Genomic DNA, 25,399 nt, shown 5'->3' on the forward strand with positions numbered 1-25,399 from the left:
TGGTGCACTCAGGCTCCTGTATGTTTGAAAGAGTAGTTTGGAATTGCCCTGTTGTTAGTTGTGAGATTACTTTATGGCTCATGCCCCGGACTGTCTCACATTTAGCATTCATGCTCGCTGTGTCTGGAAATACATTTGGTTTGCCAGTTTTGTTTGTGTTCCGTGTTAAATGCTTTCCGTTTTGCGATTCTCTCAATAAATTACGAGTTAACAGGGTTTCTGAGGTAACTTCCAGCTGCAAAAATCCTGAACTGAGAATCTGCGAAAATTTCCCAGAGTATGGTCAGTCGGAGCAAAAGTAAGGAAGTCGTTCGTTTCTGCAGCGATTCACAATGCTACCGTTCCCGTGAGCAGTCGAACAGGCTATATGATTGTGCCGCAGACTGCGACGGCAAGCTCCGCTAAAGAGTGATCCTTTAATGCCGGTGTAAGCAACACAACGTTATTAGGGCACACCGCGTGGAAACAGATACTTCGGTGTATCTCGTCCATGCTCAGCACATAGCCAAAATTAAACAAGTCCCATTAAACAACGAGCGATTGGAAACAGAAAGGTGAAAAGTAGAATGGCTTCAACTTTCAGTGCTTGAACAAATCTGCTCTCGTAGTGAAATGTAATGCAACTCCATTTAATTACTGTGCAAAGCATTGTCAAGTTTTTCTCCAACCTGGTTCTGATCATATGCCATTCTGTTTGAGAGTGTAGTTCCCGCCTTCTGATCCTTCCATGAAAAGCAGCACCGCATTTGCATTCCTTGCGCAGGTTTGTCCGGTTCAAAGACAGGGAAGAAGCTGATGCTCTGGTATCACAGCGCACCACGGATTCCTGAACTAGTCTGTCTGTCAAATGTACCCCCAAAGTCGTCTCTGAAAGACCTCATTTGGAAGCTGTCTGTCGTTATTCAACGTACGAGAGTTGGCACCAGAGGTCCTGAATCATGTTTTGGAGCAGTTCGCACGGAAGTGGCTCATTCAATCAGCAACAGCAATGAAAGAAATTACACTCTCAGAGGAACCTCTGGACCTATGCTTTCACAGCGTCGCTAGTATTAAGGTGCGCCCCGAGATCTAAGCCACGTTGGAAGTGAGACGGAGGAATCGACAGAGAGGCTACAGAATGACATCGCATCCATTTGGATTTCTTTAAATCACTGACGAGCAGGAAAATGTAAACGGGGAGGGCGAGTGGGGAAGTGAGGCAGTAGCAGCTCTGGTGAAATTCCTTCTTTGTGATTCGCTCAGCAACCAGAGACGTGAAGGTGACTCAGGCGTGAGAGCTCTTCACATCGAGAACAAAAAGCACTCAAGGGCAGTTAGCACCTCTTCCGGAGAGTGGGGTGGGGTGAGCTAATTCCCTTTTGACTTCTCTGACTATGTTCAGAAACTGCCTTTTAGATTGAGGTGAACAGAGACTGCATTTCTTAAAAGCACCATGGAATTTATCAAACTTTATTGTGTCGCTTCCTTTCGATTCCCACACAGGTTTCCAACTCAGTTGGTATCCATGTGGCTCATATCCAGGTGTGAACATCTCTGGAGCGAATTGCACGGTTAAGGCAAAAAGGCAAGGAAAGTGGCATCTCGAATTGGCTCCGAGGTCAGAGCATCCTCGCAATGTGATCTGTCGTTCTCGGATTGTAATGCTACCTCCGGTTTTAGGGTGGAGAACATTCTTTGGGACTCTTATTCTGCAAGACAGACACAGTGACTGAAACTATGCTGCACGTTATGATTTGGAACACGGGCTGCTCTGCTTTGTGCATTTTCCCTGTAGTCCGGTGTGTTTCATGTTCCGTGTAAACGTGAAAGTTGTCCTGTTTCGAGCAATGGGTGAAATCATTTATCAATGCAAGAATCGAAATTGCAGTCATGTCAAGCAGCTCATGGTAATTTGACCAAATCATAACCGATCGTGTGTTCTCACGCACTCACAGATGCATTTGGAGCTGAAAAGAGTCTGAGAAGATCGACTCAGCTTTCCATTGATTTTTGTCTGGATTGATGGGTATCATTATCTGCTGCGAAATTGTCATTGTAGCCGGGCACATCCCAGCAGCTGTGCGAGTCGGAGAGGGATCATGGAACCCTTTTAACGTGACTTTGCATCTGTTGTTTTGCAGGAGCACAATTGGAAGTGCAAGAAAATGGGCAGCGCTAGTGGCTGGCTGGTAGTGTGGCCGAGCGGTCTAAGGCGCGGGATTTAAGCTCCAGTCTCTGACAGAGGCGTGGGTTCGAATCCCACCGCTGCCATTTCTGCTGACCTTCTCCAATCGCGCAGCTGGTTGAAATGCTGTTTCGCCCCCTGCTGCGTTTCTGTTTAAAACAGAAGCGAAATGGGTTTGCTTCCCGGGCAATTAATTGTGGTGTGTGAAAGTGCCGAATTTAGCGAAGCGTCTGTGCTGTCATGATCGTGTTCGCCTCCCGCAGCTCTTCTGTTGCTTTACGTTCCAGGCGAGTTGAATTTTAATGGAATCGAATGGAGACTGTTATTTCATCGCTGTTGTGAAACAAAGTACTACGGTGACTCGACTCGTCGTTATTTGGTTTTCTGGCCAATGAAAAAATCGTTCCAATGAATTTCGATGTCATATGTTATTGAATTTCTCCCATTTCCTTCATCTCCGTCCTGGAGACATCGGAAGGGAAAGGTAATCTAGCCGAGACTGTGATTGGTGAAATTCACTTTTTATGGCCCATTCTTATTATGTTCTTTCTTTCTCTCTTTTCAGCATTGTCCGGGAAGTGGTGGTGCACTCAGGCTCCTGTATGTTTGAAAGAGTAGTTTGGAATTGCCCTGTTGTTAGTTGTGAGATTACTTTATGGCTCATGCCCCGGACTGTCTCACATTTAGCATTCATGCTCGCTGTGTCTGGAAATACATTTGGTTTGCCAGTTTTGTTTGTGTTCCGTGTTAAATGCTTTCCGTTTTGCGATTCTCTCAATAAATTACGAGTTAACAGGGTTTCTGAGGTAACTTCCAGCTGCAAAAATCCTGAACTGAGAATCTGCGAAAATTTCCCAGAGTATGGTCAGTCGGAGCAAAAGTAAGGAAGTCGTTCGTTTCTGCAGCGATTCACAATGCTACCGTTCCCGTGAGCAGTCGAACAGGCTATATGATTGTGCCGCAGACTGCGACGGCAAGCTCCGCTAAAGAGTGATCCTTTAATGCCGGTGTAAGCAACACAACGTTATTAGGGCACACCGCGTGGAAACAGATACTTCGGTGTATCTCGTCCATGCTCAGCACATAGCCAAAATTAAACAAGTCCCATTAAACAACGAGCGATTGGAAACAGAAAGGTGAAAAGTAGAATGGCTTCAACTTTCAGTGCTTGAACAAATCTGCTCTCGTAGTGAAATGTAATGCAACTCCATTTAATTACTGTGCAAAGCATTGTCAAGTTTTTCTCCAACCTGGTTCTGATCATATGCCATTCTGTTTGAGAGTGTAGTTCCCGCCTTCTGATCCTTCCATGAAAAGCAGCACCGCATTTGCATTCCTTGCGCAGGTTTGTCCGGTTCAAAGACAGGGAAGAAGCTGATGCTCTGGTATCACAGCGCACCACGGATTCCTGAACTAGTCTGTCTGTCAAATGTACCCCCAAAGTCGTCTCTGAAAGACCTCATTTGGAAGCTGTCTGTCGTTATTCAACGTACGAGAGTTGGCACCAGAGGTCCTGAATCATGTTTTGGAGCAGTTCGCACGGAAGTGGCTCATTCAATCAGCAACAGCAATGAAAGAAATTACACTCTCAGAGGAACCTCTGGACCTATGCTTTCACAGCGTCGCTAGTATTAAGGTGCGCCCCGAGATCTAAGCCACGTTGGAAGTGAGACGGAGGAATCGACAGAGAGGCTACAGAATGACATCGCATCCATTTGGATTTCTTTAAATCACTGACGAGCAGGAAAATGTAAACGGGGAGGGCGAGTGGGGAAGTGAGGCAGTAGCAGCTCTGGTGAAATTCCTTCTTTGTGATTCGCTCAGCAACCAGAGACGTGAAGGTGACTCAGGCGTGAGAGCTCTTCACATCGAGAACAAAAAGCACTCAAGGGCAGTTAGCACCTCTTCCGGAGAGTGGGGTGGGGTGAGCTAATTCCCTTTTGACTTCTCTGACTATGTTCAGAAACTGCCTTTTAGATTGAGGTGAACAGAGACTGCATTTCTTAAAAGCACCATGGAATTTATCAAACTTTATTGTGTCGCTTCCTTTCGATTCCCACACAGGTTTCCAACTCAGTTGGTATCCATGTGGCTCATATCCAGGTGTGAACATCTCTGGAGCGAATTGCACGGTTAAGGCAAAAAGGCAAGGAAAGTGGCATCTCGAATTGGCTCCGAGGTCAGAGCATCCTCGCAATGTGATCTGTCGTTCTCGGATTGTAATGCTACCTCCGGTTTTAGGGTGGAGAACATTCTTTGGGACTCTTATTCTGCAAGACAGACACAGTGACTGAAACTATGCTGCACGTTATGATTTGGAACACGGGCTGCTCTGCTTTGTGCATTTTCCCTGTAGTCCGGTGTGTTTCATGTTCCGTGTAAACGTGAAAGTTGTCCTGTTTCGAGCAATGGGTGAAATCATTTATCAATGCAAGAATCGAAATTGCAGTCATGTCAAGCAGCTCATGGTAATTTGACCAAATCATAACCGATCGTGTGTTCTCACGCACTCACAGATGCATTTGGAGCTGAAAAGAGTCTGAGAAGATCGACTCAGCTTTCCATTGATTTTTGTCTGGATTGATGGGTATCATTATCTGCTGCGAAATTGTCATTGTAGCCGGGCACATCCCAGCAGCTGTGCGAGTCGGAGAGGGATCATGGAACCCTTTTAACGTGACTTTGCATCTGTTGTTTTGCAGGAGCACAATTGGAAGTGCAAGAAAATGGGCAGCGCTAGTGGCTGGCTGGTAGTGTGGCCGAGCGGTCTAAGGCGCTGGATTTAAGCTCCAGTCTCTGACAGAGGCGTGGGTTCGAATCCCACCGCTGCCATTTCTGCTGACCTTCTCCAATCGCGCAGCTGGTTGAAATGCTGTTTCGACCCCTGCTGCGTTTCTGTTTAAAACAGAAGCGAAATGGGTTTGCTTCCCGGGCAATTAATTGTGGTGTGTGAAACTGCCGAATTTGGCGAAGCGTCTGTGCTGTCATGATCGTGTTCGCCTCCCGCAGCTCTTCTGTTGCTTTACGTTCCAGGCGAGTTGAATTTTAATGGAATCGAATGGAGACTGTTATTTCATCGCTGTTGTGAAACAAAGTACTACGGTGACTCGACTCGTCGTTATTTGGTTTTCTGGCCAATGAAAAAATCGTTCCAATGCATTTCGATGTCATATGTTATTGAATTTCTCCCATTTCCTTCATCTCCGTCCTGGAGACATCGGAAGGGAAAGGTAATCTAGCCGAGACTGTGATTGGTGAAATTCACTTTTTATGGCCCATTCTTATTATGTTCTTTCTTTCTCTCTTTTCAGCATTGTCCGGGAAGTGGTGGTGCACTCAGGCTCCTGTATGTTTGAAAGAGTAGTTTGGAATTGCCCTGTTGTTAGTTGTGAGATTACTTTATGGCTCATGCCCCGGACTGTCTCACATTTAGCATTCATGCTCGCTGTGTCTGGAAATACATTTGGTTTGCCAGTTTTGTTTGTGTTCCGTGTTAAATGCTTTCCGTTTTGCGATTCTCTCAATAAATTACGAGTTAACAGGGTTTCTGAGGTAACTTCCAGCTGCAAAAATCCTGAACTGAGAATCTGGGAAAATTTCCCAGAGTATGGTCAGTCGGAGCAAAAGTAAGGAAGTCGTTCGTTTCTGCAGCGATTCACAATGCTACCGTTCCCGTGAGCAGTCGAACAGGCTATATGATTGTGCCGCAGACTGCGACGGCAAGCTCCACTAAAGAGTGATCCTTTAATGCCGGTGTAAGAAACACAACGTTATTAGGGCACACCGCGTGGAAACAGATACTTCGGTGTATCTCGTCCATGCTCAGCACATAGCCAAAATTAAACAAGTCCCATTAAACAACGAGCGATTGGAAACAGAAAGGTGAAAAGTAGAATGGCTTCAACTTTCAGTGCTTGAACAAATCTGCTCTCGTAGTGAAATGTAATGCAACTCCATTTAATTACTGTGCAAAGCATTGTCAAGTTTTTCTCCAACCTGGTTCTGATCATATGCCATTCTGTTTGAGAGTGTAGTTCCCGCCTTCTGATCCTTCCATGAAAAGCAGCACCGCATTTGCATTCCTTGCGCAGGTTTGCCCGGTTCAAAGACAGGGAAGAAGCTGATGCTCTGGTATCACAGCGCACCACGGATTCCTGAACTAGTCTGTCTGTCAAATGTACCCCCAAAGTCGTCTCTGAAAGACCTCATTTGGAAGCTGTCTGTCGTTATTCAACGTACGAGAGTTGGCACCAGAGGTCCTGAATCATGTTTTGGAACAGTTCGCACGGAAGTGGCTCATTCAATCAGCAACAGCAATGAAAGAAATTACACTCTCAGAGGAACCTCTGGACCTATGCTTTCACAGCGTCGCTAGTATTAAGGTGCGCCCCGAGATCTAAGCCACGTTGGAAGTGAGACGGAGGAATCGACAGAGAGGCTACAGAATGACATCGCATCCATTTGGATTTCTTTAAATCACTGACGAGCAGGAAAATGTAAACGGGGAGGGCGAGTGGGGAAGTGAGGCAGTAGCAGCTCTGGTGAAATTCCTTCTTTGTGATTCGCTCAGCAACCAGAGACGTGAAGGTGACTCAGGCGTGAGAGCTCTTCACATCGAGAACAAAAAGCACTCAAGGGCAGTTAGCACCTCTTCCGGAGAGTGGGGTGGGGTGAGGTAATTCCCTTTTGACTTCTCTGACTATGTTCAGAAACTGCCTTTTAGATTGAGGTGAACAGAGACTGCATTTCTTAAAAGCACCATGGAATTTATCAAACTTTATTGTGTCGCTTCCTTTCGATTCCCACACAGGTTTCCAACTCAGTTGGTATCCATGTGGCTCATATCCAGGTGTGAACATCTCTGCAGCGAATTGCACGGTTAAGGCAAAAAGGCAAGGAAAGTGGCATCTCGAATTGGCTCCGAGGTCAGAGCATCCTCGCAATGTGATCTGTCGTTCTCGGATTGTAATGCTACCTCCGGTTTTAGGGTGGAGAACATTCTTTGGGACTCTTATTCTGCAAGACAGACACAGTGACTGAAACTATGCTGCACGTTATGATTTGGAACACGGGCTGCTCAGCTTTGTGCATTTTCCCTGTAGTCCGGTGTGTTTCATGTTCCGTGTAAACGTGAAAGTTGTCCTGTTTCGAGCAATGGGTGAAATCATTTATCAATGCAAGAATCGAAATTGCAGTCATGTCAAGTAGCTCATGGTAATTTGACCAAATCATAACCGATCGTGTGTTCTCACGCACTCACAGATGCATTTGGAGCTGAAAAGAGTCTGAGAAGATCGACTCAGCTTTCCATTGATTTTTGTCTGGATTGATGGGTATCATTATCTGCTGCGAAATTGTCATTGTAGCCGGGCACATCCCAGCAGCTGTGCGAGTCGGAGAGGGATCATGGAACCCTTTTAACGTGACTTTGCATCTGTTGTTTTGCAGGAGCACAATTGGAAGTGCAAGAAAATGGGCAGCGCTAGTGGCTGGCTGGTAGTGTGGCCGAGCGGTCTAAGGCGCTGGATTTAAGCTCCAGTCTCTGACAGAGGCGTGGGTTCGAATCCCACCGCTGCCATTTCTGCTGACCTTCTCCAATCGCGCAGCTGGTTGAAATGCTGTTTCGACCCCTGCTGCGTTTCTGTTTAAAACAGAAGCGAAATGGGTTTGCTTCCCGGGCAATTAATTGTGGTGTGTGAAAGTGCCGAATTTAGCGAAGCGTCTGTGCTGTCATGATCGTGTTCGCCTCCCGCAGCTCTTCTGTTGCTTTACGTTCCAGGCGAGTTGAATTTTAATGGAATCGAATGGAGACTGTTATTTCATCGCTGTTGTGAAACAAAGTACTACGGTGACTCGACTCGTCGTTATTTGGTTTTCTGGCCAATGAAAAAATCGTTCCAATGAATTTCGATGTCATATGTTATTGAATTTCTCCCATTTCCTTCATCTCCGTCCTGGAGACATCGGAAGGGAAAGGTAATCTAGCCGAGACTGTGATTGGTGAAATTCACTTTTTATGGCCCATTCTTATTATGTTCTTTCTTTCTCTCTTTTCAGCATTGTCCGGGAAGTGGTGGTGCACTCAGGCTCCTGTATGTTTGAAAGAGTAGTTTGGAATTGCCCTGTTGTTAGTTGTGAGATTACTTTATGGCTCATGCCCCGGACTGTCTCACATTTAGTATTCATGCTCGCTGTGTCTGGAAATACATTTGGTTTGCCAGTTTTGTTTGTGTTCCGTGTTAAATGCTTTCCGTTTTGCGATTCTCTCAATAAATTACGACTGAACAGGGTTTCTGAGGTAACTTCCAGCTGCAAAAATCCTGAACTGAGAATCTGGGAAAATTTCCCAGAGTATGGTCAGTCGGAGCAAAAGTAAGGAAGTCGTTCGTTTCTGCAGCGATTCACAATGCTACCGTTCCCGTGAGCAGTCGAACAGGCTATATGATTGTGCCGCAGACTGCGACGGCAAGCTCCGCTAAAGAGTGATCCTTTAATGCCGGTGTAAGCAACACAACGTTATTAGGGCACACCGCGTGGAAACAGATACTTCGGTGTATCTCGTCCATGCTCAGCACATAGCCAAAATTAAACAAGTCCCATTAAACAACGAGCGATTGGAAACAGAAAGGTGAAAAGTAGAATGGCTTCAACTTTCAGTGCTTGAACAAATCTGCTCTCGTAGTGAAATGTAATGCAACTCCATTTAATTACTGTGCAAAGCATTGTCAAGTTTTTCTCCAACCTGGTTCTGATCATATGCCATTCTGTTTGAGAGTGTAGTTCCCGCCTTCTGATCCTTCCATGAAAAGCAGCACCGCATTTGCATTCCTTGCGCAGGTTTGCCCGGTTCAAAGACAGGGAAGAAGCTGATGCTCTGGTATCACAGCGCACCACGGATTCCTGAACTAGTCTGTCTGTCAAATGTACCCCCAAAGTCGTCTCTGAAAGACCTCATTTGGAAGCTGTCTGTCGTTATTCAACGTACGAGAGTTGGCACCAGAGGTCCTGAATCATGTTTTGGAGCAGTTCGCACGGAAGTGGCTCATTCAATCAGCAACAGCAATGAAAGAAATTACACTCTCAGAGGAACCTCTGGACCTATGCTTTCACAGCGTCGCTAGTATTAAGGTGCGCCCCGAGATCTAAGCCACGTTGGAAGTGAGACGGAGGAATCGACAGAGAGGCTACAGAATGACATCGCATCCATTTGGATTTCTTTAAATCACTGACGAGCAGGAAAATGTAAACGGGGAGGGCGAGTGGGGAAGTGAGGCAGTAGCAGCTCTGGTGAAATTCCTTCTTTGTGATTCGCTCAGCAACCAGAGACGTGAAGGTGACTCAGGCGTGAGAGCTCTTCACATCGAGAACAAAAAGCACTCACGGGCAGTTAGCACCTCTTCCGGAGAGTGGGGTGGGGTGAGGTAATTCCCTTTTGACTTCTCTGACTATGTTCAGAAACTGCCTTTTAGATTGAGGTGAACAGAGACTGCATTTCTTAAAAGCACCATGGAATTTATCAAACTTTATTGTGTCGCTTCCTTTCGATTCCCACACAGGTTTCCAACTCAGTTGGTATCCATGTGGCTCATATCCAGGTGTGAACATCTCTGCAGCGAATTGCACGGTTAAGGCAAAAAGGCAAGGAAAGTGGCATCTCGAATTGGCTCCGAGGTCAGAGCATCCTCGCAATGTGATCTGTCGTTCTCGGATTGTAATGCGACCTCCGGTTTTAGGGTGGAGAACATTCTTTGGGACTCTTATTCTGCAAGACAGACACAGTGACTGAAACTATGCTGCACGTTATGATTTGGAACACGGGCTGCTCAGCTTTGTGCATTTTCCCTGTAGTCCGGTGTGTTTCATGTTCCGTGTAAACGTGAAAGTTGTCCTGTTTCGAGCAATGGGTGAAATCATTTATCAATGCAAGAATCGAAATTGCAGTCATGTCAAGCAGCTCATGGTAATTTGACCAAATCATAACCGATCGTGTGTTCTCACGCACTCACAGATGCATTTGGAGCTGAAAAGAGTCTGAGAAGATCGACTCAGCTTACCATTGATTTTTGTCTGGATTGATGGGTATCATTATCTGCTGCGAAATTGTCATTGTAGCCGGGCACATCCCAGTAGCTGTGCGAGTCGGAGAGGGATCATGGAACCCTTTTAACGTGACTTTGCATCTGTTGTTTTGCAGGAGCACAATTGGAAGTGCAAGAAAATGGGCAGCGCTAGTGGCTGGCTGGTAGTGTGGCCGAGCGGTCTAAGGCGCTGGATTTAAGCTCCAGTCTCTGACAGAGGCGTGGGTTCGAATCCCACCGCTGCCATTTCTGCTGACCTTCTCCCACCGCGCAGCTGGTTGAAATGCTGTTTCGACCCCTGCTGCGTTTCTGTTTAAAGCAGAAGCGAAATGGGTTTGCTTCCCGGGCAATTAATTGTGGTGTGTGAAAGTGCCGAATTTGGCGAAGCGTCTGTGCTGTCATGATCGTGTTCGCCTCCCGCAGCTCTTCTGTTGCTTTACGTTCCAGGCGAGTTGAATTTTAATGGAATCGAATGGAGACTGTTATTTCATCGCTGTTGTGAAACAAAGTACTACGGTGACTCGACTCGTCGTTATTTGGTTTTCTGGCCAATGAAAAAATCGTTCCAATGCATTTCGATGTCATATGTTATTGAATTTCTCCCATTTCCTTCATCTCCGTCCTGGAGACATCGGAAGGGAAAGGTAATCTAGCCGAGACTGTGATTGGTGAAATTCACTTTTTATGGCCCATTCTTATTATGTTCTTTCTTTCTCTCTTTTCAGCATTGTCCGGGAAGTGGTGGTGCACTCAGGCTCCTGTATGTTTGAAAGAGTAGTTTGGAATTGCCCTGTTGTTAGTTGTGAGATTACTTTATGGCTCATGCCCCGGACTGTCTCACATTTAGCATTCATGCTCGCTGTGTCTGGAAATACATTTGGTTTGCCAGTTTTGTTTGTGTTCCGTGTTAAATGCTTTCCGTTTTGCGATTCTCTCAATAAATTACGAGTTAACAGGGTTTCTGAGGTAACTTCCAGCTGCAAAAATCCTGAACTGAGAATCTGGGAAAATTTCCCAGAGTATGGTCAGTCGGAGCAAAAGTAAGGAAGTCGTTCGTTTCTGCAGCGATTCACAATGCTACCGTTCCCGTGAGCAGTCGAACAGGCTATATGATTGTGCCGCAGACTGCGACGGCAAGCTCCGCTAAAGAGTGATCCTTTAATGCCGGTGTAAGCAACACAACGTTATTAGGGCACACCGCGTGGAAACAGATACTTCGGTGTATCTCGTCCATGCTCAGCACATAGCCAAAATTAAACAAGTCCCATTAAACAACGAGCGATTGGAAACAGAAAGGTGAAAAGTAGAATGGCTTCAACTTTCAGTGCTTGAACAAATCTGCTCTCGTAGTGAAATGTAATGCAACTCCATTTAATTACTGTGCAAAGCATTGTCAAGTTTTTCTCCAACCTGGTTCTGATCATATGCCATTCTGTTTGAGAGTGTAGTTCCCGCCTTCTGATCCTTCCATGAAAAGCAGCACCGCATTTGCATTCCTTGCGCAGGTTTGCCCGGTTCAAAGACAGGGAAGAAGCTGATGCTCTGGTATCACAGCGCACCACGGATTCCTGAACTAGTCTGTCTGTCAAATGTACCCCCAAAGTCGTCTCTGAAAGACCTCATTTGGAAGCTGTCTGTCGTTATTCAACGTACGAGAGTTGGCACCAGAGGTCCTGAATCATGTTTTGGAGCAGTTCGCACGGAAGTGGCTCATTCAATCAGCAACAGCAATGAAAGAAATTACACTCTCAGAGGAACCTCTGGACCTATGCTTTCACAGCGTCGCTAGTATTAAGGTGCGCCCCGAGATCTAAGCCACGTTGGAAGTGAGACGGAGGAATCGACAGAGAGGCTACAGAATGACATCGCATCCATTTGGATTTCTTTAAATCACTGACGAGCAGGAAAATGTAAACGGGGAGGGCGAGTGGGGAAGTGAGGCAGTAGCAGCTCTGGTGAAATTCCTTCTTTGTGATTCGCTCAGCAACCAGAGACGTGAAGGTGACTCAGGCGTGAGAGCTCTTCACATCGAGAACAAAAAGCACTCAAGGGCAGTTAGCACCTCTTCCGGAGAGTGGGGTGGGGTGAGGTAATTCCCTTTTGACTTCTCTGACTATGTTCAGAAACTGCCTTTTAGATTGAGGTGAACAGAGACTGCATTTCTTAAAAGCACCATGGAATTTATCAAACTTTATTGTGTCGCTTCCTTTCGATTCCCACACAGGTTTCCAACTCAGTTGGTATCCATGTGGCTCATATCCAGGTGTGAACATCTCTGCAGCGAATTGCACGGTTAAGGCAAAAAGGCAAGGAAAGTGGCATCTCGAATTGGCTCCGAGGTCAGAGCATCCTCGCAATGTGATCTGTCGTTCTCGGATTGTAATGCTACCTCCGGTTTTAGGGTGGAGAACATTCTTTGGGACTCTTATTCTGCAAGACAGACACAGTGACTGAAACTATGCTGCACGTTATGATTTGGAACACGGGCTGCTCAGCTTTGTGCATTTTCCCTGTAGTCCGGTGTGTTTCATGTTCCGTGTAAACGTGAAAGTTGTCCTGTTTCGAGCAATGGGTGAAATCATTTATCAATGCAAGAATCGAAATTGCAGTCATGTCAAGTAGCTCATGGTAATTTGACCAAATCATAACCGATCGAGTGTTCTCACGCACTCACAGATGCATTTGGAGCTGAAAAGAGTCTGAGAAGATCGACTCAGCTTACCATTGATTTTTGTCTGGATTGATGGGTATCATTATCTGCTGCGAAATTGTCATTGTAGCCGGGCACATCCCAGCAGCTGTGCGAGTCGGAGAGGGATCATGGAACCCTTTTAACGTGACTTTGCATCTGTTGTTTTGCAGGAGCACAATTGGAAGTGCAAGAAAATGGGCAGCGCTAGTGGCTGGCTGGTAGTGTGGCCGAGCGGTCTAAGGCGCTGGATTTAAGCTCCAGTCTCTGACAGAGGCGTGGGTTCGAATCCCACCGCTGCCATTTCTGCTGACCTTCTCCAATCGCGCAGCTGGTTGAAATGCTGTTTCGACCCCTGCTGCGTTTCTGTTTAAAACAGAAGCGAAATGGGTTTGCTTCCCGGGCAATTAATTGTGGTGTGTGAAAGTGCCGAATTTGGCGAAGCGTCTGTGCTGTCATGATCGTGTTCGCCTCCCGCAGCTCTTCTGTTGCTTTACGTTCCAGGCGAGTTGAATTTTAATGGAATCGAATGGAGACTGTTATTTCATCGCTGTTGTGAAACAAAGTACTACGGTGACTCGACTCGTCGTTATTTGGTTTTCTGGCCAATGAAAAAATCGTTCCAATGAATTTCGATGTCATATGTTATTGAATTTCTCCCATTTCCTTCATCTCCGTCCTGGAGACATCGGAAGGGAAAGGTAATCTAGCCGAGACTGTGATTGGTGAAATTCACTTTTTATGGCCCATTCTTATTATGTTCTTTCTTTCTCTCTTTTCAGCATTGTCCGGGAAGTGGTGGTGCACTCAGGCTCCTGTATGTTTGAAAGAGTAGTTTGGAATTGCCCTGTTGTTAGTTGTGAGATTACTTTATGGCTCATGCCCCGGACTGTCTCACATTTAGCATTCATGCTCGCTGTGTCTGGAAATACATTTGGTTTGCCAGTTTTGTTTGTGTTCCGTGTTAAATGCTTTCCGTTTTGCGATTCTCTCAATAAATTACGAGTTAACAGGGTTTCTGAGGTAACTTCCAGCTGCAAAAATCCTCAACTGAGAATCTGGGAAAATTTCCCAGAGTATGGTCAGTCGGAGCAAAAGTAAGGAAGTCGTTCGTTTCTGCAGCGATTCACAATGCTACCGTTCCCGTGAGCAGTCGAACAGGCTATATGATTGTGCCGCAGACTGCGACGGCAAGCTCCGCTAAAGAGTGATCCTTTAATGCCGGTGTAAGCAACACAACGTTATTAGGGCACACCGCGTGGAAACAGATACTTCGGTGTATCTCGTCCATGCTCAGCACATAGCCAAAATTAAACAAGTCCCATTAAACAACGAGCGATTGGAAACAGAAAGGTGAAAAGTAGAATGGCTTCAACTTTCAGTGCTTGAACAAATCTGCTCTCGTAGTGAAATGTAATGCAACTCCATTTAATTACTGTGCAAAGCATTGTCAAGTTTTTCTCCAACCTGGTTCTGATCATATGCCATTCTGTTTGAGAGTGTAGTTCCCGCCTTCTGATCCTTCCATGAAAAGCAGCACCGCATTTGCATTCCTTGCGCAGGTTTGCCCGGTTCAAAGACAGGGAAGAAGCTGATGCTCTGGTATCACAGCGCACCACGGATTCCTGAACTAGTCTGTCTGTCAAATGTACCCCCAAAGTCGTCTCTGAAAGACCTCATTTGGAAGCTGTCTGTCGTTATTCAACGTACGAGAGTTGGCACCAGAGGTCCTGAATCATGTTTTGGAGCAGTTCGCACGGAAGTGGCTCATTCAATCAGCAACAGCAATGAAAGAAATTACACTCTCAGAGGAACCTCTGGACCTATGCTTTCACAGCGTCGCTAGTATTAAGGTGCGCCCCGAGATCTAAGCCACGTTGGAAGTGAGACGGAGGAATCGACAGAGAGGCTACAGAATGACATCGCATCCATTTGGATTTCTTTAAATCACTGACGAGCAGGAAAATGTAAACGGGGAGGGCGAGTGGGGAAGTGAGGCAGTAGCAGCTCTGGTGAAATTCCTTCTTTGTGATTCGCTCAGCAACCAGAGACGTGAAGGTGACTCAGGCGTGAGAGCTCTTCACATCGAGAACAAAAAGCACTCACGGGCAGTTAGCACCTCTTCCGGAGAGTGGGGTGGGGTGAGGTAATTCCCTTTTGACTTCTCTGACTATGTTCAGAAACTTCCTTTTAGATTGAGGTGAACAGAGACTGCATTTCTTAAAAGCACCATGGAATTTATCAAACTTTATTGTGTCGCTTCCTTTCGATTCCCACACAGGTTTCCAACTCAGTTGGTATCCATGTGGCTCATATCCAGGTGTGAACATCTCTGCAGCGAATTGCACGGTTAAGGCAAAAAGGCAAGGAAAGTGGCATCTCGAATTGGCTCCGAGGTCAGAGCATCCTCGCAATGTGATCTGTCGTTCTCGGATTGTAATGCTACCTCCGGTTTTAGGGTGGAGAACATTCTTTGGGACTCTTATTCTGCAAGACAGACACAGTGACTGAAACTATGCTGCACGTTATGATTTGGAACACGGGCTGCTCTGCTTTGTGCATTTTCCCTGTAGTCCGGTGTGTTTCATGTTCCGTGTAAACGTGAAAGTTGTCCTGTTTCGAGCAATGGGTGAAATCATTTATCAATGCAAGAATCGAAATTGCAGTCATGTCAAGTAGCTCATGGTAATTTGACCAAATCATAACCGATCGTGTGTTCTCACGCACTCACAGATGCATTTGGAGCTGAAAAGAGTCTGAGAAGATCGACTCAGCTTACCATTGATTTTTGTCTGGATTGATGGGTATCATTATCTGCTGCGAAATTGTCATTGTAGCCGGGCACATCCCAGTAGCTGTGCGAGTCGGAGAGGGATCATGGAACCCTTTTAACGTGACTTTGCATCTGTTGTTTTGCAGGAGCACAATTGGAAGTGCAAGAAAATGGGCAGCGCTAGTGGCTGGCTGGTAGTGTGGCCGAGCGGTCTAAGGCGCTGGATTTAAGCTCCAGTCTCTGACAGAGGCGTGGGTTCGAATCCCACCGCTGCCATTTCTGCTGACCTTCTCCAATCGCGCAGCTGGTTGAAATGCTGTTTCGACCCCTGCTGCGTTTCTGTTTAAAACAGAAGCGAAATGGGTTTGCTTCCCGGGCAATTAATTGTGGTGTGTGAAAGTGCCGAATTTGGCGAAGCGTCTGTGCTGTCATGATCGTGTTCGCCTCCCGCAGCTCTTCTGTTGCTTTACGTTCCAGGCGAGTTGAATTTTAATGGAACCGAATGGAGACTGTTATTTCATCGCTGTTGTGAAACAAAGTACTACGGTGACTCGACTCGTCGTTATTTGGTTTTCTGGCCAATGAAAAAATCGTTCCAATGCATTTCGATGTCATATGTTATTGAATTTCTCCCATTTCCTTCATCTCCGTCCTGGAGACATCGGAAGGGAAAGGTAATCTAGCCGAGACTGTGATTGGTGAAATTCACTTTTTATGGCCCATTCTTATTATGTTCTTTCTTTCTCTCTTTTCAGCATTGTCCGGGAAGTGGTGGTGCACTCAGGCTCCTGTATGTTTGAAAGAGTAGTTTGGAATTGCCCTGTTGTTAGTTGTGAGATTACTTTATGGCTCATGCCCCGGACTGTCTCACATTTAGCATTCATGCTCGCTGTGTCTGGAAATACATTTGGTTTGCCAGTTTTGTTTGTGTTCCGTGTTAAATGCTTTCCGTTTTGCGATTCTCTCAATAAATTACGAGTTAACAGGGTTTCTGAGGTAACTTCCAGCTGCAAAAATCCTGAACTGAGAATCTGGGAAAATTTCCCAGAGTATGGTCAGTCGGAGCAAAAGTAAGGAAGTCGTTCGTTTCTGCAGCGATTCACAATGCTACCGTTCCCGTGAGCAGTCGAACAGGCTATATGATTGTGCCGCAGACTGCGACGGCAAGCTCCGCTAAAGAGTGATCCTTTAATGCCGGTGTAAGCAACACAACGTTATTAGGGCACACCGCGTGGAAACAGATACTTCGGTGTATCTCGTCCATGCTCAGCACATAGCCAAAATTAAACAAGTCCCATTAAACAACGAGCGATTGGAAACAGAAAGGTGAAAAGTAGAATGGCTTCAACTTTCAGTGCTTGAACAAATCTGCTCTCGTAGTGAAATGTAATGCAACTCCATTTAATTACTGTGCAAAGCATTGTCAAGTTTTTCTCCAACCTGGTTCTGATCATATGCCATTCTGTTTGAGAGTGTAGTTCCCGCCTTCTGATCCTTCCATGAAAAGCAGCACCGCATTTGCATTCCTTGCGCAGGTTTGCCCGGTTCAAAGACAGGGAAGAAGCTGATGCTCTGGTATCACAGCGCACCACGGATTCCTGAACTAGTCTGTCTGTCAAATGTACCCCCAAAGTCGTCTCTGAAAGACCTCATTTGGAAGCTGTCTGTCGTTATTCAACGTACGAGAGTTGGCACCAGAGGTCCTGAATCATGTTTTGGAGCAGTTCGCACGGAAGTGGCTCATTCAATCAGCAACAGCAATGAAAGAAATTACACTCTCAGAGGAACCTCTGGACCTATGCTTTCACAGCGTCGCTAGTATTAAGGTGCGCCCCGAGATCTAAGCCACGTTGGAAGTGAGACGGAGGAATCGACAGAGAGGCTACAGAATGACATCGCATCCATTTGGATTTCTTTAAATCACTGACGAGCAGGAAAATGTAAACGGGGAGGGCGAGTGGGGAAGTGAGGCAGTAGCAGCTCTGGTGAAATTCCTTCTTTGTGATTCGCTCAGCAACCAGAGACGTGAAGGTGACTCAGGCGTGAGAGCTCTTCACATCGAGAACAAAAAGCACTCACGGGCAGTTAGCACCTCTTCCGGAGAGTGGGGTGGGGTGAGGTAATTCCCTTTTGACTTCTCTGACTATGTTCAGAAACTGCCTTTTAGATTGAGGTGAACAGAGACTGCATTTCTTAAAAGCACCATGGAATTTATCAAACTTTATTGTGTCGCTTCCTTTCGATTCCCACACAGGTTTCCAACTCAGTTGGTATCCATGTGGCTCATATCCAGGTGTGAACATCTCTGCAGCGAATTGCACGGTTAAGGCAAAAAGGCAAGGAAAGTGGCATCTCGAATTGGCTCCGAGGTCAGAGCATCCTCGCAATGTGATCTGTCGTTCTCGGATTGTAATGCTACCTCCGGTTTTAGGGTGGAGAACATTCTTTGGGACTCTTATTCTGCAAGACAGACACAGTGACTGAAACTATGCTGCACGTTATGATTTGGAACACGGGCTGCTCAGCTTTGTGCATTTTCCCTGTAGTCCGGTGTGTTTCATGTTCCGTGTAAACGTGAAAGTTGTCCTGTTTCGAGCAATGGGTGAAATCATTTATCAATGCAAGAATCGAAATTGCAGTCATGTCAAGCAGCTCATGGTAATTTGACCAAATCATAACCGATCGTGTGTTCTCACGCACTCACAGATGCATTTGGAGCTGAAAAGAGTCTGAGAAGATCGACTCAGCTTACCATTGATTTTTGTCTGGATTGATGGGTATCATTATCTGCTGCGAAATTGTCATTGTAGCCGGGCACATCCCAGTAGCTGTGCGAGTCGGAGAGGGATCATGGAACCCTTTTAACGTGACTTTGCATCTGTTGTTTTGCAGGAGCACAATTGGAAGTGCAAGAAAATGGGCAGCGCTAGTGGCTGGCTGGTAGTGTGGCCGAGCGGTCTAAGGCGCTGGATTTAAGCTCCAGTCTCTGACAGAGGCGTGGGTTCGAATCCCACCGCTGCCATTTCTGCTGACCTTCTCCCACCGCGCAGCTGGTTGAAATGCTGTTTCGACCCCTGCTGCGTTTCTGTTTAAAACAGAAGCGAAATGGGTTTGCTTCCCGGGCAATTAATTGTGGTGTGTGAAAGTGCCGAATTTGGCGAAGCGTCTGTGCTGTCATGATCGTGTTCGCCTCCCGCAGCTCTTCTGTTGCTTTACGTTCCAGGCGAGTTGAATTTTAATGGAATCGAATGGAGACTGTTATTTCATCGCTGTTGTGAAACAAAGTACTACGGTGACTCGACTCGTCGTTATTTGGTTTTCTGGCCAATGAAAAAATCGTTCCAATGCATTTCGATGTCATATGTTATTGAATTTCTCCCATTTCCTTCATCTCCGTCCTGGAGACATCGGAAGGGAAAGGTAATCTAGCCGAGACTGTGATTGGTGAAATTCACTTTTTATGGCCCATTCTTATTATGTTCTTTCTTTCTCTCTTTTCAGCATTGTCCGGGAAGTGGTGGTGCACTCAGGCTCCTGTATGTTTGAAAGAGTAGTTTGGAATTGCCCTGTTGTTAGTTGTGAGATTACTTTATGGCTCATGCCCCGGACTGTCTCACATTTAGCATTCATGCTCGCTGTGTCTGGAAATACATTTGGTTTGCCAGTTTTGTTTGTGTTCCGTGTTAAATGCTTTCCGTTTTGCGATTCTCTCAATAAATTACGAGTTAACAGGGTTTCTGAGGTAACTTCCAGCTGCAAAAATCCTGAACTGAGAATCTGGGAAAATTTCCCAGAGTATGGTCAGTCGGAGCAAAAGTAAGGAAGTCGTTCGTTTCTGCAGCGATTCACAATGCTACCGTTCCCGTGAGCAGTCGAACAGGCTATATGATTGTGCCGCAGACTGCGACGGCAAGCTCCGCTAAAGAGTGATCCTTTAATGCCGGTGTAAGCAACACAACGTTATTAGGGCACACCGCGTGGAAACAGATACTTCGGTGTATCTCGTCCATGCTCAGCACATAGCCAAAATTAAACAAGTCCCATTAAACAACGAGCGATTGGAAACAGAAAGGTGAAAAGTAGAATGGCTTCAACTTTCAGTGCTTGAACAAATCTGCTCTCGTAGTGAAATGTAATGCAACTCCATTTAATTACTGTGCAAAGCATTGTCAAGTTTTTCTCCAACCTGGTTCTGATCATATGCCATTCTGTTTGAGAGTGTAGTTCCCGCCTTCTGATCCTTCCATGAAAAGCAGCACCGCATTTGCATTCCTTGCGCAGGTTTGCCCGGTTCAAAGACAGGGAAGAAGCTGATGCTCTGGTATCACAGCGCACCACGGATTCCTGAACTAGTCTGTCTGTCAAATGTACCCCCAAAGTCGTCTCTGAAAGACCTCATTTGGAAGCTGTCTGTCGTTATTCAACGTACGAGAGTTGGCACCAGAGGTCCTGAATCATGTTTTGGAGCAGTTCGCACGGAAGTGGCTCATTCAATCAGCAACAGCAATGAAAGAAATTACACTCTCAGAGGAACCTCTGGACCTATGCTTTCACAGCGTCGCTAGTATTAAGGTGCGCCCCGAGATCTAAGCCACGTTGGAAGTGAGACGGAGGAATCGACAGAGAGGCTACAGAATGACATCGCATCCATTTGGATTTCTTTAAATCACTGACGAGCAGGAAAATGTAAACGGGGAGGGCGAGTGGGGAAGTGAGGCAGTAGCAGCTCTGGTGAAATTCCTTCTTTGTGATTCGCTCAGCAACCAGAGACGTGAAGGTGACTCAGGCGTGAGAGCTCTTCACATCGAGAACAAAAAGCACTCAAGGGCAGTTAGCACCTCTTCCGGAGAGTGGGGTGGGGTGAGCTAATTCCCTTTTGACTTCTCTGACTATGTTCAGAAACTGCCTTTTAGATTGAGGTGAACAGAGACTGCATTTCTTAAAAGCACCATGGAATTTATCAAACTTTATTGTGTCGCTTCCTTTCGATTCCCACACAGGTTTCCAACTCAGTTGGTATCCATGTGGCTCATATCCAGGTGTGAACATCTCTGCAGCGAATTGCACGGTTAAGGCAAAAAGGCAAGGAAAGTGGCATCTCGAATTGGCTCCGAGGTCAGAGCATCCTCGCAATGTGATCTGTCGTTCTCGGATTGCAATGCTACCTCCGGTTTTAGGGTGGAGAACATTCTTTGGGACTCTTATTCTGCAAGATAGACACAGTGACTGAAACTATGCTGCACGTTATGATTTGGAACACGGGCTGCTCAGCTTTGTGCATTTTCCCTGTAGTCCGGTGTGTTTCATGTTCCGTGTAAACGTGAAAGTTGTCCTGTTTCGAGCAATGGGTGAAATCATTTATCAATGCAAGAATCGAAATTGCAGTCATGCCAAGCAGCTCATGGTAATTTGACCAAATCATAACCGATCGTGTGTTCTCACGCACTCACAGATGCATTTGGAGCTGAAAAGAGTCTGAGAAGATCGACTCAGCTTTCCATTGATTTTTGTCTGGATTGATGGGTATCATTATCTGCTGCGAAACTGTCATTGTAGCCGGGCACATCCCAGCAGCTGTGCGAGTCGGAGAGGGATCATGGAACCCTTTTAACGTGACTTTGCATCTGTTGTTTTGCAGGAGCACAATTGGAAGTGCAAGAAAATGGGCAGCGCTAGTGGCTGGCTGGTAGTGTGGCCGAGCGGTCTAAGGCGCTGGATTTAAGCTCCAGTCTCTGACAGAGGCGTGGGTTCGAATCCCACCGCTGCCATTTCTGCTGACCTTCTCCAATCGCGCAGCTGGTTGAAATGCTGTTTCGACCCCTGCTGCGTTTCTGTTTAAAACAGAAGCGAAATGGGTTTGCTTCCCGGGCAATTAATTGTGGTGTGTGAAAGTGCCGAATTTAGCGAAGCGTCTGTGCTGTCATGATCGTGTTCGCCTCCCGCAGCTCTTCTGTTGCTTTACGTTCCAGGCGAGTTGAATTTTAATGGAATCGAATGGAGACTGTTATTTCATCGCTGTTGTGAAACAAAGTACTACGGTGACTCGACTCGTCGTTATTTGGTTTTCTGGCCAATGAAAAAATCGTTCCAATGAATTTCGATGTCATATGTTATTGAATTTCTCCCATTTCCTTCATCTCCGTCCTGGAGACATCGGAAGGGAAAGGTAATCTAGCCGAGACTGTGATTGGTGAAATTCACTTTTTATGGCCCATTCTTATTATGTTCTTTCTTTCTCTCTTTTCAGCATTGTCCGGGAAGTGGTGGTGCACTCAGGCTCCTGTATGTTTGAAAGAGTAGTTTGGAATTGCCCTGTTGTTAGTTGTGAGATTACTTTATGGCTCATGCCCCGGACTGTCTCACATTTAGCATTCATGCTCGCTGTGTCTGGAAATACATTTGGTTTGCCAGTTTTGTTTGTGTTCCGTGTTAAATGCTTTCCGTTTTGCGATTCTCTCAATAAATTACGAGTTAACAGGGTTTCTGAGGTAACTTCCAGCTGCAAAAATCCTGAACTGAGAATCTGGGAAAATTTCCCAGAGTATGGTCAGTCGGAGCAAAAGTAAGGAAGTCGTTCGTTTCTGCAGCGATTCACAATGCTACCGTTCCCGTGAGCAGTCGAACAGGCTATATGATTGTGCCGCAGACTGCGACGGCAAGCTCCGCTAAAGAGTGATCCTTTAATGCCGGTGTAAGCAACACAACGTTATTAGGGCACACCGCGTGGAAACAGATACTTCGGTGTATCTCGTCCATGCTCAGCACATAGCCAAAATTAAACAAGACCCATTAAACAACGAGCGATTGGAAACAGAAAGGTGAAAAGTAGAATGGCTTCAACTTTCAGTGCTTGAACAAATCTGCTCTCGTAGTGAAATGTAATGCAACTCCATTTAATTACTGTGCAAAGCATTGTCAAGTTTTTCTCCAACCTGGTTCTGATCATATGCCATTCTGTTTGAGAGTGTAGTTCCCGCCTTCTGATCCTTCCATGAAAAGCAGCACCGCATTTGCATTCCTTGCGCAGGTTTGCCCGGTTCAAAGACAGGGAAGAAGCTGATGCTCTGGTATCACAGCGCACCACGGATTCCTGAACTAGTCTGTCTGTCAAATGTACCCCCAAAGTCGTCTCTGAAAGACCTCATTTGGAAGCTGTCTGTCGTTATTCAACGTACGAGAGTTGGCACCACAGGTCCTGAATCATGTTTTGGAGCAGTTCGCACGGAAGTGGCTCATTCAATCAGCAACAGCAATGAAAGAAATTACACTCTCAGAGGAACCTCTGGACCTATGCTTTCACAGCGTCGCTAGTATTAAGGTGCGCCCCGAGATCTAAGCCACGTTGGAAGTGAGACGGAGGAATCGACAGAGAGGCTACAGAATGACATCGCATCCATTTGGATTTCTTTAAATCACTGACGAGCAGGAAAATGTAAACGGGGAGGGCGAGTGGGGAAGTGAGGCAGTAGCAGCTCTGGTGAAATTCCTTCTTTGTGATTCGCTCAGCAACCAGAGACGTGAAGGTGACTCAGGCGTGAGAGCTCTTCACATCGAGAACAAAAAGCACTCAAGGGCAGTTAGCACCTCTTCCGGAGAGTGGGGTGGGGTGAGGTAATTCCCTTTTGACTTCTCTGACTATGTTCAGAAACTGCCTTTTAGATTGAGGTGAACAGAGACTGCATTTCTTAAAAGCACCATGGAATTTATCAAACTTTATTGTGTCGCTTCCTTTCGATTCCCACACAGGTTTCCAACTCAGTTGGTATCCATGTGGCTCATATCCAGGTGTGAACATCTCTGCAGCGAATTGCACGGTTAAGGCAAAAAGGCAAGGAAAGTGGCATCTCGAATTGGCTCCGAGGTCAGAGCATCCTCGCAATGTGATCTGTCGTTCTCGGATTGTAATGCTACCTCCGGTTTTAGGGTGGAGAACATTCTTTGGGACTCTTATTCTGCAAGACAGACACAGTGACTGAAACTATGCTGCACGTTATGATTTGGAACACGGGCTGCTCTGCTTTGTGCATTTTCCCTGTAGTCCGGTGTGTTTCATGTTCCGTGTAAACGTGAAAGTTGTCCTGTTTCGAGCAATGGGTGAAATCATTTATCAATGCAAGAATCGAAATTGCAGTCATGTCAAGCAGCTCATGGTAATTTGACCAAATCATAACCGATCGTGTGTTCTCACGCACTCACAGATGCATTTGGAGCTGAAAAGAGTCTGAGAAGATCGACTCAGCTTTCCATTGATTTTTGTCTGGATTGATGGGTATCATTATCTGCTGCGAAATTGTCATTGTAGCCGGGCACATCCCAGCAGCTGTGCGAGTCGGAGAGGGATCATGGAACCCTTTTAACGTGACTTTGCATCTGTTGTTTTGCAGGAGCACAATTGGAAGTGCAAGAAAATGGGCAGCGCTAGTGGTTGGCTGGTAGTGTGGCCGAGCGGTCTAAGGCGCGGGATTTAAGCTCCAGTCTCTGACAGAGGCGTGGGTTCGAATCCCACCGCTGCCATTTCTGCTGACCTTCTCCAATCGCGCAGCTGGTTGAAATGCTGTTTCGACCCCTGCTGCGTTTCTGTTTAAAACAGAAGCGAAATGGGTTTGCTTCCCGGGCAATTAATTGTGGTGTGTGAAAGTGCCGAATTTAGCGAAGCGTCTGTGCTGTCATGATCGTGTTCGCCTCCCGCAGCTCTTCTGTTGCTTTACGTTCCAGGCGAGTTGAATTTTAATGGAATCGAATGGAGACTGTTATTTCATCGCTGTTGTGAAACAAAGTACTACGGTGACTCGACTCGTCGTTATTTGGTTTTCTGGCCAATGAAAAAATCGTTCCAATGAATTTCGATGTCATATGTTATTGAATTTCTCCCATTTCCTTCATCTCCGTCCTGGAGACATCGGAAGGGAAAGGTAATCTAGCCGAGACTGTGATTGGTGAAATTCACTTTTTATGGCCCATTCTTATTATGTTCTTTCTTTCTCTCTTTTCAGCATTGTCCGGGAAGTGGTGGTGCACTCAGGCTCCTGTATGTTTGAAAGAGTAGTTTGGAATTGCCCTGTTGTTAGTTGTGAGATTACTTTATGGCTCATGCCCCGGACTGTCTCACATTTAGCATTCATGCTCGCTGTGTCTGGAAATACATTTGGTTTGCCAGTTTTGTTTGTGTTCCGTGTGAAATGCTTTCCGTTTTGCGATTCTCTCAATAAATTACGAGTTAACAGGGTTTCTGAGGTAACTTCCAGCTGCAAAAATCCTGAACTGAGAATCTGGGAAAATTTCCCAGAGTATGGTCAGTCGGAGCAAAAGTAAGGAAGTCGTTCGTTTCTGCAGCGATTCACAATGCTACCGTTCCCGTGAGCAGTCGAACAGGCTATATGATTGTGCCGCAGACTGCGACGGCAAGCTCCGCTAAAGAGTGATCCTTTAATGCCGGTGTAAGCAACACAACGTTATTAGGGCACACCGCGTGGAAACAGATACTTCGGTGTATCTCGTCCATGCTCAGCACATAGCCAAAATTAAACAAGTCCCATTAAACAACGAGCGATTGGAAACAGAAAGGTGAAAAGTAGAATGGCTTCAACTTTCAGTGCTTGAACAAATCTGCTCTCGTAGTGAAATGTAATGCAACTCCATTTAATTACTGTGCAAAGCATTGTCAAGTTTTTCTCCAACCTGGTTCTGATCATATG

General features: G+C 46.1%; 9 non-coding genes across 9 annotated transcripts; all 9 read left to right on the plus strand.

Moving 5' to 3' along the window:
- The first annotated feature begins 2,167 nt into the window (after window positions 1-2,167).
- Window positions 2,168-2,250, plus strand: trnal-uaa (transfer RNA leucine (anticodon UAA)). Its single transcript has one exon. It is a non-coding gene; the product is annotated as a tRNA-Leu (tRNA).
- A 2,663-nt stretch (window positions 2,251-4,913) lies between these two features.
- trnal-uaa (transfer RNA leucine (anticodon UAA)) lies at window positions 4,914-4,996 on the plus strand. The gene has a single exon. It is a non-coding gene; the product is annotated as a tRNA-Leu (tRNA).
- A 2,663-nt stretch (window positions 4,997-7,659) lies between these two features.
- On the plus strand, window positions 7,660-7,742 carry trnal-uaa (transfer RNA leucine (anticodon UAA)). Its single transcript has one exon. It is a non-coding gene; the product is annotated as a tRNA-Leu (tRNA).
- Window positions 7,743-10,405: 2,663 nt separating this feature from the next.
- On the plus strand, window positions 10,406-10,488 carry trnal-uaa (transfer RNA leucine (anticodon UAA)). Its single transcript has one exon. It is a non-coding gene; the product is annotated as a tRNA-Leu (tRNA).
- Window positions 10,489-13,151: 2,663 nt separating this feature from the next.
- trnal-uaa (transfer RNA leucine (anticodon UAA)) lies at window positions 13,152-13,234 on the plus strand. Its single transcript has one exon. It is a non-coding gene; the product is annotated as a tRNA-Leu (tRNA).
- Window positions 13,235-15,897: 2,663 nt separating this feature from the next.
- On the plus strand, window positions 15,898-15,980 carry trnal-uaa (transfer RNA leucine (anticodon UAA)). Its single transcript has one exon. It is a non-coding gene; the product is annotated as a tRNA-Leu (tRNA).
- Window positions 15,981-18,643: 2,663 nt separating this feature from the next.
- trnal-uaa (transfer RNA leucine (anticodon UAA)) lies at window positions 18,644-18,726 on the plus strand. Its single transcript has one exon. It is a non-coding gene; the product is annotated as a tRNA-Leu (tRNA).
- Window positions 18,727-21,389: 2,663 nt separating this feature from the next.
- Window positions 21,390-21,472, plus strand: trnal-uaa (transfer RNA leucine (anticodon UAA)). The gene has a single exon. It is a non-coding gene; the product is annotated as a tRNA-Leu (tRNA).
- Window positions 21,473-24,135: 2,663 nt separating this feature from the next.
- On the plus strand, window positions 24,136-24,218 carry trnal-uaa (transfer RNA leucine (anticodon UAA)). Its single transcript has one exon. It is a non-coding gene; the product is annotated as a tRNA-Leu (tRNA).
- Window positions 24,219-25,399: the final 1,181 nt, after the last annotated feature.

Source organism: Chiloscyllium punctatum, chromosome 41 (assembly GCF_047496795.1).
Source record: "Chiloscyllium punctatum isolate Juve2018m chromosome 41, sChiPun1.3, whole genome shotgun sequence".
NCBI classification, from domain to species: Eukaryota; Metazoa; Chordata; class Chondrichthyes; order Orectolobiformes; family Hemiscylliidae; genus Chiloscyllium; species Chiloscyllium punctatum.